Consider the following 13,389-nt stretch of genomic DNA (forward strand, 5'->3'; position numbering starts at 1 on the left):
TAAACTAACTACCGACAAAGTTTGATAATTTTTGAAGATGTTTGGGTTAATAAAATAATTTAATAAAGACTAAATAATAAATGACTCTGAAAATAAAAAGACTTGATTCAGGGTCTTGAAAATTAATGATAAAACAAGTTCGGGCATTTGCATCCACCACCAATCAATCATGCAAACTAATCATGTTCAACCAAATTACATTAATCTATGTATGAAGATGCTCAAGTTAAACCAACGCCTGAATTAACCTATTGTTTTTCCTTACTTGTATCCTAGGTGAAAGACGCTCTACACCTAACCTATTTTCTACAGTACACCAAAAAATGCATCAGACGGTGGGCAAAAATTGTTGTGTGATTTGGAGGCACACTGTTGCGTATCAAAGCGTTGTCTGTTGAAAATTTGCACAACGGTGGTGCAACGTTGTATGATATACAAACACTCGACATCTTTTTCTTATCAGAGTTGTGCCTTCTCTCGGAAGATGCCCTGACATCTGCCGTGCAGCATGACAAGTGATCCCTCATACAACAGAACTTGTTTCCAAGCTGTTGTTGGAAAACCTAGTCAGACAACTTTTTCTTTAATTCCACTGTCATCTGATTTCTTATCACACTTTCATTGTAGAGTAGGGTTGTTGTGTGAATTGATTTTGGACAACATAGTTCAATTTCGACCATTGTGTGAATGTAAAATAAGAAGAAATATATTTTTTTTAAACCATTGTGGAATATGTAAAGAATGCATTTAGTGAATGACCTAATTTTCTGTATTCAGACAACGTTGGATTGCCATTAATCTAAAAATGTTGTACAATCAATTTCATCTCCTGGATTTTGTGCATAACAATGCTCCATTTTACCTAATGCACATCGATCAATCGGCAAGAAAACGTATTGCAAACCATCATTGAGTAATCCAATCCATCCTATAAACCTCAAATGTTACAAAGAAGCATTTCCCAATCCTCCAAGCCAACGCTAAAAGAAGAAAAGTAATCTAGTACATTCCCATATACTTGGGACATCAAAAGTTAATACACATATTCTTCCAAAACATGCCTCTTGTGAAGTCTGTATTGATGGTTGGCAAATTCCTTGCACAAATTCTTTACCATCTCAACTTTCTGGTATTCTCGACCACTGGAAATGTAACTCATTGCTACTTTGAAGTTGTGCTCTCCAATCTGTCTGCAAAACATATAGGAAAAGTACTTTTTAGTGACAAATTGATCATTTAGTACTAATTTTTTCAGTCTAAGGTTTGATAAGCTTTCTCCTACATCAATATAGACTGATGTTCAACTTGGCCAAAACCCCTTTATGAAATAGAATAAAGAATAGGGACAACAAATGCCACAAGAACAAGTCAGAAAGAGAATCTAGAACTTGTTGCACAAAATAAACCTAAGGGCTAATTACTAGTTAGTACCCTGTGGTTTAGGTCTAAAATCAATTCAGTCCCTGGACTTTTAATTTCATCAAAAACACCCCTGCATTTTCAATTTTGATCTAATAGGTCTAATTCGTTAATATTCTATTATGGGTTCTAGTTATAGTTGGATTATTTGTTGAAAAATTATTTATTTTTAATAGTAGGACTCACTCCTAAATTGACTATGCAGACTACCTCGACACCACATCATAAAACATAGGCCATATATGAGCCACATTAACAAGTTATATAACTCAATTGTCGGAAAACTAACAAATTGGACCTATTAGATCAAAATTGAAAGTGCAGGGGTGTTTTTGATGAAATTAGAAGTTTAGGGACTGAATTGATTTTGGACTTAAACCACAGGGTAGCAATTTGTATTTAGCCCTAAACCTAAACTCTGGAACCATATCAGACCTGAAGACAAAGGAGAAAAAAATAATAGAGACTGCAAGTTCATTAACTTTTTTTTTGGTAGATAAAGCTCAAGACAAACACAGTTCTGTACTTTTGAGTTACTAGTAACAGTCCCGGTAACAGTCCCGTTCACCTGGTCAACTACTGACCAGGGATCATTTGCTTACCGTCTGATTGAATTCGAACGGTTGACAGATCTCATCCCCCAAAATCCAGATAACTGTCAACCGTCCGATTGAAATCAGACAGTAAGTGAGCAAATGATCCATGGTCAGTAGCTGACCAGGTGAACGGGATTGTACCAGTAATATAGAATTGGTCTATCCCTACAACAACAGATAGCAATATCAAAATTAGCCTATCCAGATTAATAGGAAAACAATTAGCTATCATATTTCCATGTTTTCAAACTCAAAAACTCTAGAGTGCTTCATATGAAAAAAAATATGTTTATATGTATAACATTAAATATACCCACACTTTGATCGCTGAGCTTCTGTTATACCCCTTTAGGAAATTCATTTACTTTTCCCTAAATTCTCGATCAAACATGATATGCTGTGAGAACTTCAACAACAAATAAAATATAAAAAGAGAAGAACATGTGGGTAACAAGCACAATTGCAGGAGGGGATGAACCTGAGGCCAACAAGCACAATTAAAATAGGCCTTCAGCCTCATTTTCTGTCATTGACCTTCCATGTCCTCTCAAGTCCATGGCAAATACTCGAGTCATCCAAGAGTTTCTCAAGCACTACCCAAGGGCTACACGGAAATGAAAAATAATGACATTAAAAAAACCAATGAATGTATATAGTTCAGCAAGAAGCTTGTTTTGAACACCTCGAATAAACGCCAAATAATCATAAGTTCATATCAAAAATAGAATGTATGGTTGATAAAACAGATTGATGAAGTAACATCAAACTTTTGAACACCTTAATTATACTGGTGTATTACATATTTCATTGTATTACATATTTCATTGTATTACATAAGTCCAATAAAAATGAGGTACTATTGTCATGTTCACAAAAAAGATCTCAAGAAAAAAGAGGATTCGTAAAGTTAAAGAAATGGCCAGATCCATCCTGAAGAGGTTCCACCCTCAACACCATCCTGACCTTGCCTTCCTCACTGCACAACAAAATATTTTCAATATCTCTCATTTTTATTATATGTAATCATCTAATGAACATATCTAAACTGCACAATGAAAATGGTATAAACAAAAATCAGAGGAGGAATCCAATGCATGCCAATTCTACAAGTCTATTTCAGAGAAAACAAAATAAAGGTAAAAAAATAAAGACCATGTAATCTGAAAACAGAAACTTGACTATTGTAGCAGCAATAATTCCACAGTCCACTGTTTAAAGTCGTATTAAGTTCATGTTGTGCAAGAAAACAGTCTAGGAGTTTGTCTTTCCAATCTATGTTTACTCCAAAACTGGGTTAACTACATAACGAAGTTGTGTTCTGTGGCAACAGAACCAAGATATACAATAAGCCAAAACAGATAAGCAAAAAATAGACAAAAGCAACCACAACAATTTGATAGGCTCTTAACAATTTAGTCACCTAAACCATAATTCGAGCAACCAAATAACAATAGATGTACTTGAATGTAATATTCTAATCTAAGTGCAATAGCCATCTTACCAGTTCTCTGTGTAAGAAACAACAATGGTCTTGTCAAGTAAGGGGAGGCTTTCTACATATGAATAAGCCAAGCACTACTGATATACACAAACCCCAAGCTTTTTAAATTGTCTGCTCACAAGGTCAACTCAAAGAAGAGGCATCTGCACATTTTTTTCATAATGTTGTTTTCATCTCTACAATTGAACTTTCATGATCAGCTAAAGGAACAATGAAAGGCACAAAAATATAAGCAATATGAATAGGGTGGCAGACACAAAACGAGCACACCTGCTGCAGTTACCTTGTGTTTGTCTTCTGAATGGCAAATGGTTATTGCTCTACTTGGTCCATATCAAAACTAGTGATCCAAGGATCGCTTCCTGCTATTGCTAACAACCAAGAGCGTGCTGTCTCCTTAGACAAAGCTGTCATGTCCAGTGAACAATATAAAACAAAGCTCATGGGCAGAGAACTCATGCCTTCTCCATGCATGTCTAATTCAAGCACATCCAAAAGACCAGTCATTGAGAATTAGCGACCAATTTGAGACTGGCTCACCAGGGGCATCAGAATTTCAGAGCCAAATCAACTGGTATTTACTGGTCCTAAGAGTTGGAATCAAACCTATTCTAAGCCAACCTGAAGCCCATTTGTTCGGTTGAAGGCCCAAACCCTAGAAGCCCCTGATGAAAATAATTTAAACACTGAGTCAGCTCATCATGATCAATGCTTGGACCTGTGTTTTTTTGGAAAGAAGCCTTTCACAAGGGCACTACATGCCAGGCTATTTGGGGTTCGTACCCTCACAGTGGCCACACCCATCCAGGCTCAAGTAAGCCAATCCTCTTCTGAAAGTCCTAACCATAACCTGAACACTACACTCCCAACCCGCGAAGCACAAAATCTCTAAAACCCAGCTAATTCCTCCAAAAGGCCTGCAAACCCAATTGAGAGTGAGGATGAGCCCAATTCTAAGGCATGTAAAGTTGGGGAGGATAAGAATGAAACTGTAGTTAGAGGTTCCAACGCAAATTCCCCTCTATGCTGCAAAGGAAGCAGAAGTACAAGGAAACAAAGCAAGAGTGACCTAGGCTACTTGAAGCAAAGGAGAGTGGGAAAAATTTTGACCCCTACTAGTCAATTTTGTGATGCCAATTGTACTTACATAAGCATTTGCAAGCATAATTAGCTATAATGAGCCACACTCATGGTACAGCCAGCGATAACAATTACCACCAACTGTGTGACCTACAGAGACATAGCCAAACAGACTACCACCTAAGCACCGGCTCACCCCCAGATCACCGCTGACGCGCCGCTCCAAGTTAGCATCAGAAGCTTCAGAAGCTGGGAACTGAAGCACATCAATCCCACATCAAAAACATGGAAGAGCTCAGCCTCTTCCCCACCGATAAAAGGTTCTCTCCTCTCTCTCCTCATTAATTACGCATTTACTACTTACCTACTGTTACTTTGTCAACATAAATACATTGACTAACTTAGGTATCGAAGAAGAGAAGACCGCCCAACGCGGTCTCCCTCTGACGCCCTCTGTATTTCACTTGACAGGTAGCGGAAGCTCTGAGAATATCGTAAGCAGCGGTCCGCTCATTGGACCAGCGCTACCCAAGATTTAGCTATCGCTGGATCTCAGACATCAACACCAATCTAATGGATGTTCAGGTGGAAGTTGTTGATTCTTCACCTGCTGTCAATAATATGGAGGATATAGAGATGATGAACGTGGTGGTTAACTCTACAGGCGGTGGCGGCTAGCCTTTAACAACCACATCATCGCCATGATACATTTAGTCAGGAATTGTCTAGGACTTAGGCAATCCTCGACAAAGAAGGCTCTTAAGGAGCAAATTGTGAAGCACAGGCCCTAACTGGTTTTTCTTTTAGAAACACATATGAAACAGTTCATTTCTTGGATTTCCACCACCCTAGTAATAGAGAAATGAACTCTGACCTAACTAAACCCGTCTCGGTTGAGGAAATCAAGCTTGCAGCTCATCAGTTAAGGCCTCTAAAATCCCTAGGAGAAGACCGTTTCCCAGGACCCCTTCTACACCAAGTACCAAGTTTTGGGAAAATATCAGTGAAGCGGTTCAAAATGCTACCTTAGATTTATTTTACTCATGGGAATCTACTTAAAGCTTTCAACAGAACCCAGATTGTGCTAATCCCAAAAACTCGCTGGTTAGAAGAAGTTGGTAGTTTTAGGCTTATCAATCTTTGCAACTATGCTTACAAGATTCTATCTAAAGTGATTGCGAAAAGACTTAAGCCTATCCTCCCTGACCTGGTCTCTCCTTTTCAGAATGCTTTTATTGGAGATAAGCAAATTCAAGACAATGTTCTTATCGCTCACGAAGTTTTTCATCATCAAAAGCTCAAAAAATCAACCAAGCATTTTGAGATGGGCATCAAGTTAGATATGAATAGAGCATACAACAGTATTGAGTGGGATTTCTTAGAAGCAATACTAAAACTTGGGTTCAACACTTCCTGGGTTGATTTGATCATGGAATGCATCACCACTGTCAATTTCTCTGTGGTTTTAAATGGAAAGACAGGAAAAATCTTTCAACCTACCAAGGGTCTTAGGCAAGGAGACCCTCTATCTCCTTACCTATTCATCCTTATCAAAGAGGCTTTGTCTCATATGATAATGGTGAAATGTAGGAACTCTGAACTTCAAGGCATTTAGATTGAGAGTGGACCAATGATTACATACTTGTTTTTTGCTAATGATTCACACTTGTTCCTAAATGATACCCAGCAAAACTACACCAACATGAGTGATACGCTAAATAAATACTGCAAGGCTTCAGGTCGAGCTATCAATTTTGACAAGCCTAATATCTTTTTCAGTCCCAACACACCTACAAATTTGAGGTCTTAGCTTACTGATTCTTTAGGCATCAAGGCTACTGAAAACCCGGGTAGCACTTAGGAATGCCCACAATTTAGGGACGCTCAAAGAAAGAGGCCCTAGGCTATGTCAAAGAGATAATTTCAAAGAAAATTCAAGGCTGGAAGAATTACAACCTTAATCAGGCTGGAAAGGAAGTGTTTATCAAAGTTGTGGCTTTTGCTGTCCCAACATACCCAATGTCAAGCTTCAAATTTCCAGCTAACTTATGCAATGAGATTAATTCCTCAATTGCTGCTAATTTCTCGTGGCGGAGCTCGGAGGAGGCTAGCAAGATACATTGGAAGAATTGGCAAGGTTTGTGTAATCCTAAACTACCTAGAGAAATGGGTTTTCGTGATGCTGAGTCATTGATAACTCTACCTCTTTCTGCGGCACACGTTATGAAAGGAATTTATTTTCCAGAATTGGGACATTATGAATGTGCTGAAAAGCGGAAAAGCCTCTTGGGCTTGGTCTAGCCTACTTGAAGGCAGAGAGATTATTACCAAGGGAGCAAAATGGCAAGTGGTGAATGGTAGATATGTTAGAATCTGGGCAAATAATTGGTTGAATAGCAACCCTTTTGACCACCGTTCTAACCTTCCTATACCGGTCGATGCCCCTACATACGTTGCAAAGTTGATAGATGAAGACCTACAAGACTGGGATGTGAACTCAATCAACAGTATTGTCTACCTCTTAACAGAGGAAGAAGTTCAAGAGATAAAAAAGAATAGCAGTAAGAGATGCCAACTCAGAGGACAAACTTGTCTGACCTTGTGATAAATTGGGGAAATATTCTGTTAAATTAGGATATCATTGGATTCATGAAAGAGTCTAAAAACCCAACCTCAATCCCCACTTATCTCATACCATTGATCCCTTAGTTTGGAAACTGCCATGGCACTCCCAAAAAGCAAAAACTTCCTTTGGAAAGCAATCTCTAACTTCATTCCTACGATGATGACTTAGTTCAAAAGGAAAATAACTAAAACCCTTCTCTGTCCTATATGCAATCTAGCCCCAGAAACTACAGAACATATGTTATTTTTTTGCAAGTGGGGAGAAATGGTTTGGTTTGCAAATCCCATCAATTACAAACCAAATGTTCAATCCATAACTAGCTTTGATCGATGGATTTCTGGATTAGTATATAGCAGAATGTTCAGCAAAGATCAACTATACTAGATTCTTACCCACATAGCCTTCATCTGTTGGCATATCTGGAAAGCAAGATGTCCTGCAGTGTATGAGCATAGAGGTGAAATGATGCCCATACCAGGGAGGGCATATGCAGCTGCCACTGAATTCCTGCCAGAAGAACAATGATAAGTGTTGAGCATAATGAAATTGCAACTAGAGTACAAAATCAAAGATGGGTACCTCCAAAGCTGATTTTGTGAAATTGAACTCTGATGGTTCTTGGTTGAAAAGCACATGTGAAGGGGGTTTGAGAGTAATTGCTAGAAATGCTTCGACCCAGATAATTAGGGGTTGTGCAAACCACGTGCAAGGCCAGCGATGGAGTGGAAGGTGTGACAGAGGCTTAGTTCCAGATTTTCGTCAGTGTCCTCTTATGTAATGTATTTGTTATAGTTGGTTTTAGAAAGTTTTTTTTTTTTTTGTCTTTTACTGGAATGTATTAAGCTGTATCTGTGAGTTTGGGCTTGATGGCCAGCTCGTGCTTCACCTTTGAGGCTCCGATTTTTGCCCATGTGGCACAGGCTTAGTGTCTTTATGCTTGGTGAAAGTTATCTACAGACCCAAAAAAAAAAAAAATTGACATGACAGTGATATGTGATTTTTTCAATTTTATGATAACGGCAACAATTTGTGTTAACAGCAAAAACTATAAAGTTTGTTGCTGTGGTTGAGGTGTATTAGTTACCACGTGTCAATGATGACATGGTTTGACCGTAGCACTGAAAAATTTATCTTGATCCTCTATACAATTAGGGGAGTGCTAGGCTCACACTCAGCTGAGTGTGTGTGAGTCACACTCGGACAAGTGGCAAGTTCTCATAATTTTCAAATGTTAAATTACACAATACTTAAGAAAGCTGTTTTTAATTTATATGGTTCCATTTCTACCCTTAGTCAATTTCCACAACATCATGAACTACTCTCATAACTGAGCCTCAGTCCCGGCACCATCTCGGCGATTAGCTCCCACCGATCCGACAAGTCCTCGGAGAAGCTCACCCACGCGGCCACGCCTACTCGAATAGGTTGTCCTCCGATGGGCAATGGAGCTCAGGCAACTAGACTGAAACCCAATGCAAAGCTATGATCTTTGATCTTCATACGTGGGTATGTTTGAAATTTGATAACATGGGTTTTGTGGGAAAAGAGAGGAGGATCTATATGGTTTGATTCAAAGAGAAATGGGTGCCCAGAATTGGTGAGATGTTAATGTTTTTTTTTTTTCGATTATGAAAAGCAAATTACAACTTTGTGGTTAGATGTTAGAATTGGTGAGCAGAATATGCTGGATTTGTTTTATGAAATGGTGGAGGAGGTGAGTCTCAGGTGGAAACATAATTATGGGATTGCTTTTGTTTCAAGGGATTTTACTGTTTTTAGGTATCTGACTGAGACCTAGACCCATAATTCCCACTCATCAAAGCTCGGACCTTTCACCTCAATTCAGTTTAAAATTTCCACAATTTTACATGATCTGTGCGGAGTTTGAACAGTTTAAGAGAAATCCATTTCAGGTTTTGCATCCTTTCTTAGAAATTCACAGTGTTTGTTATCATGGGATTGATCTTAAGGTTCCAGGATGAACGTGATGGGTTCATTTCGTGACTGCGGGATGAGAAAGACGTGGGTTTGGGAAGAAACAGATGCGAGGAGGGAAGAGAGAGTGAAAGAAAATTGAGGGCAAAAAGGGAATAATCTATATAAAAAAAAAAGAAACTGACATGTTTTGCTTTCCCTATGCTATTTTGATATCAGGAAACTATTAGAGATCGCCACTTGTCCGAGTGTGGCTCACACACACTCAGCTGAGGGTGAGCCTAGCACTCCCCATACAATTATATTTTGAAACACTTAATCTTCTATGGAATTGTTCGATGTTTATTATTATTTAATAATAATCTCACTAAATTAATAATTTTCTCTGGTCCCAATATTGCTGATTTATGAAAGTTTTAATGTGTCAAGACTCAAGACCTTCAAAAACATTCTGACAAATTATGAATAAAGATATCCATGACTGTATATTAGAAAAAAAAAATGCATTCATACAAAGTTTAGAGCCCTACAACATCGTTTGCAGCCAATATTTCTAGTATTAATTATACAATAACACTCTAAAGGAAGGTTGACTTACGTGAATTGGGTGTAGACTAATAAGAAAATATGTATGAATTTCTCCCCATACTTCTTTAAGAAATTGGGTTTGCATCTAATTTTCTATTTCATTAAATTAGGTCTATAACAAAAATAAGGGCAAATTTTTTTTTTCCCGATAAAGAAGGGATATGAGAAAAGATGAAGAATAGCTCAAATTGATGGCCGTCGCTTTACTGAGCGGTAGTGTCGACAAAAATTGCTTCAAGACATTTGGCTTGTGCTTTTGGGCATCAGTCCCGTGCAGTCATTGGGTTCTAATTGAGGATTTTGCTACTGTAGCTTAGGAACAGCGCCGGCTTCAGCCCAGCTGGTTATGAAATTATGAATTTTCCCCCGCTTTGTTAAAATTTACGCCTTGCCATTGACTATAGGTATAAAAACCCACCGACAGCTGCCACCCTTTTTATCTTTTCCTCTCTCTCGCTCTCCTCTCTTCTGCCTTCCAAAAAGAGAATTCACTGTTCAATGTCAGATTTCCTCTCAAACTCTTCCCTAATTTGGTTGATGAGATTGATTGGGATAGGGTTAGGTTTTGGAATTCAATTCTGTTTTTGCATTTGAACTATTTTCATTATATGCAAGGTTTCCATCTTCCGCCAACTTAAGATTTAGGTCAGAAGTTTAAATTCATTTTCCTTCATTTTTAGGGAAAGTATCTGTGTTATTGCGTTTAATCTGAGGAAGAAGAAGACGAATTTTGGTTGTTTTTGTTTTTGGTGTTTCTTCTAATCGATTAAAGCCTGAAAGTTGTTGGTTTCTTCACAGTAAGCGTGGAGCTACATGCACGTACAACTATTGTTTCCCCGATAGAGATAGAGGTAGAAACCTATGCATGCAGCTATGCCAGTTTCCGATTTCCTAATTTCTGATTCTCCAAAATCCCTAACCCCCTTAACCCAATCGAATCAAAGTCCTTCTCTTTCCGACTCTCCTCTAGTCTCCACCCAATCCGGCCAATCCTAGAGGTATGCCCTGCAATTCAATGCTTTGCAGTACCTTGAATTTAATCTTTGATTCTAAAGATGCTTACTGACTCAAACGAGCCATCCATTTTTGCACTGGTTAATTCACCAATTAAATTTACAGCCCCCTGAATTTCTTGAATTGTTTCTGCAAGCATTTCAAAAGGATATCTAATTGGGCTAGGGGCACTTCTTCTTTTAGAAGCAATTCATTACGTCTCAGATTCACACTTTCTTTTGTTGGTTTCGATTCATGGAGTGTACCTGTATATTTATATACATGGATATTATTAAAGCTCATCACAACAAGGGAAGCATTTCCTATATTCATGAGTGAATTTCATCCTAAAGGTATACAGTGGTTTTTACTTAATATGGCCTTTGCAGGTTGCTGAACTGCGGCATTGTTTTTTCCATTTTATTTCTCGAGGAGGCTTGCTGGTGATAGACTGGGTGTTATCCCTGCCTCCAGATTTCAAATAGTGCACAGCAGATTTGGAAAGTAATCAAAGAGAAACAAAGACCTGGATCTTTCTGCTCACAAGGTTTGTTAGTTTCCTTTCCTATCGGAATATAGTTCACGGTTTTGACTTCTCATGCGCATGCAATATGTACATGCATTATCTATAATTTAATCAGGTTATGTTGCTACTTTTCGATGTGAAGAGATTGCTAATGGTTTTGACGTCTAATGAAGTATGTATCCATTTCTCTCCATTGAGAGATGCTTCTATTTATGGTATGATTGTGAAATTTTATTGGCAAAACTTGAATGAGCATGATGTAGGATTACATACGTTGGCATTAGAAGAAGCTATGCATAGTGGTCTGGTACCAAATTTTGGCAAACAGCTCAGCTTCACCTAGACACATACTTTTTTGAGTAAGTTCTACTTTGGTTTATATGTGGTTAATTGTGTTTCTGTTTCCATGCATCAGTAACTCATATTGTCAGTGATTTATGGGCTTCTATTGTCTCTACTTTATTGCCTTGATCTTTTATGTACAGCACAGATATGGCATGGAGGCCATCTACTTTGATGCAGGTGTAAGGAACTCAAGGCCACACCAATTGTAAATAAGACCATTGGATGTATGGCTACTCTCTCTCTCTCTCTCTCTCTCTAATATAACAGATTTTGGTTAAGCTTTTCCAGTTTGAAACGGCTCCTGGCAATCAGTTATGTTTTTTGTTTCATTACCATGCGTATTGTAGTTTAAATGTTGCTTTCGTCCGAACTTTCCAATTTGTGTTCCCTGCATATACTATTACTACCATGCTCGGGCATCTACATTCTAAATTTAATGCGTTGGAAAATTTTAAAGTGAGACCGGGGCAGTCATTAAACAAAGGAGAAAGATTTGAGTTTGACAGTGGATATGCAGGTAGTGTTTGTATAATTGAAATCAGGAGATTTTGTTGCTTATAATTGAATAAATAAATGGCTGAGATTTTATTGTTGGTGATCATCACATATTTGGGAAACACATTGTTTTTGTTGTTTTTTAACGTGCATTTGAACCACCTTGATGATTCTCCCCTTCCTTACATTATACACATGACATGCACTGTTGATTCCTTATATTATTTGGAAGAGTCAGTTCTAGCTGTATGACTACTATGGTTTGATTCTTGCTGGATAAACTTGAAACTTTTAGTTGAGTTACTGCTCATGGAACTTAAACATACAGCTCCCTTATTATGGGCATTGAATTTTCCTTGAATGATTAGCCTTTGGTTTAGGTTTTGTTAGAGAGCTCTTCATAACCTGAACTTTGTTTAAGTTTCTAATATGGTTATCTCAAGAACTTCTTTTTTTTTTCTCTGTTTATCTGCAAACTTGTCATTACTTGCTACATATTCAACTGGTATCTATTCTTATTCCCTTCTACTGCTTCTTACTTTGTCTTAGCTAATTAGGTGACCCTTGGTGAGGACGTGAAAGCAGTAACTTAAAGGATGTGGAGCGAAAACCAACAATTGCTCTGAATAAGGAACCAGCCATAGATGCGGAGTTGAAACCAGCTAAGGTGGTGAAATGGGAAACAGCAAAAGATATGGAGTTGAAACCTGCTAAGAATGTGGAGTTGAAACCATTAGAGAATAGTTATACAACATGAGTGCAATTATACTACCCGCAGCGAAGCGCGGGATCAGTAACTAGTCCAAAAAAAAAAATATGGTTAGCTGACCAAGTAGTGTAACTCTGATTGCAACTTCTAAAGCAAAACAATTTTTTTCAAAAACAAACCATTGCAAGTGGCCTAGTGGTTCTTGCTTATTTGGGTGTGCTCCCCAACCTAGCTTCGAATCCCGAAGCTGTCAAAGTGGCCAGACTCTGTGCTGCAATGAACAGTTGGAGCATTTCACATGCGCCGAAGGGGTTTATCTTGGGTCTAGAAAGCCTTTGGGTTTCTCTTGATAAAGTAAAAAAAAATATATAGAAAACAAATTTTGTAGGATATAGATACAAAATCTCTCTAAGATAGTATTCATGTTTATTAAGAAAGCTCGTTCACCAATTTTTATTTTATTTTTAAGCTTTTGTAGTGTTGGCAGTATAGGTGTAAAAAAAAAATTCTAAGCGTTTCTTAGTTCTCTCTTTGGCACCTCCAATGATCACCTGTGGCTTTGTCAAATTTTGACCC

The 13,389-nt window shown here is 38.0% G+C and overlaps 2 long non-coding RNA genes across 3 annotated transcripts; one reads left to right on the plus strand and one right to left on the minus strand.

Moving 5' to 3' along the window:
* Window positions 1-1,175: 1,175 nt before the first annotated feature.
* On the minus strand, window positions 1,176-8,002 carry LOC112167528. Its single transcript, XR_002923821.2, has 4 exons — window positions 7,802-8,002; window positions 7,615-7,729; window positions 2,494-2,991; window positions 1,176-1,190 (listed from the first exon to the last, which is right to left on the minus strand). It is a non-coding gene; the product is annotated as an uncharacterized LOC112167528 (long non-coding RNA).
* A 2,164-nt stretch (window positions 8,003-10,166) lies between these two features.
* Window positions 10,167-12,985, plus strand: LOC112168201. 2 transcript variants are annotated; one of them, XR_005800650.1, is made up of 6 exons: window positions 10,167-10,390; window positions 10,544-10,743; window positions 11,128-11,285; window positions 11,528-11,623; window positions 11,755-11,833; window positions 12,654-12,985. It is a non-coding gene; the product is annotated as an uncharacterized LOC112168201 (long non-coding RNA). The 2 variants fall into 2 exon arrangements; XR_002924132.2 differs by having other exon boundaries at window positions 10,168-10,390; window positions 11,750-11,833.
* Window positions 12,986-13,389: the final 404 nt, after the last annotated feature.

The sequence above is a fragment of the Rosa chinensis genome, chromosome 5 (assembly GCF_002994745.2).
Source record: "Rosa chinensis cultivar Old Blush chromosome 5, RchiOBHm-V2, whole genome shotgun sequence".
In the NCBI taxonomy this organism is placed as follows: Eukaryota; Viridiplantae; Streptophyta; class Magnoliopsida; order Rosales; family Rosaceae; genus Rosa; species Rosa chinensis.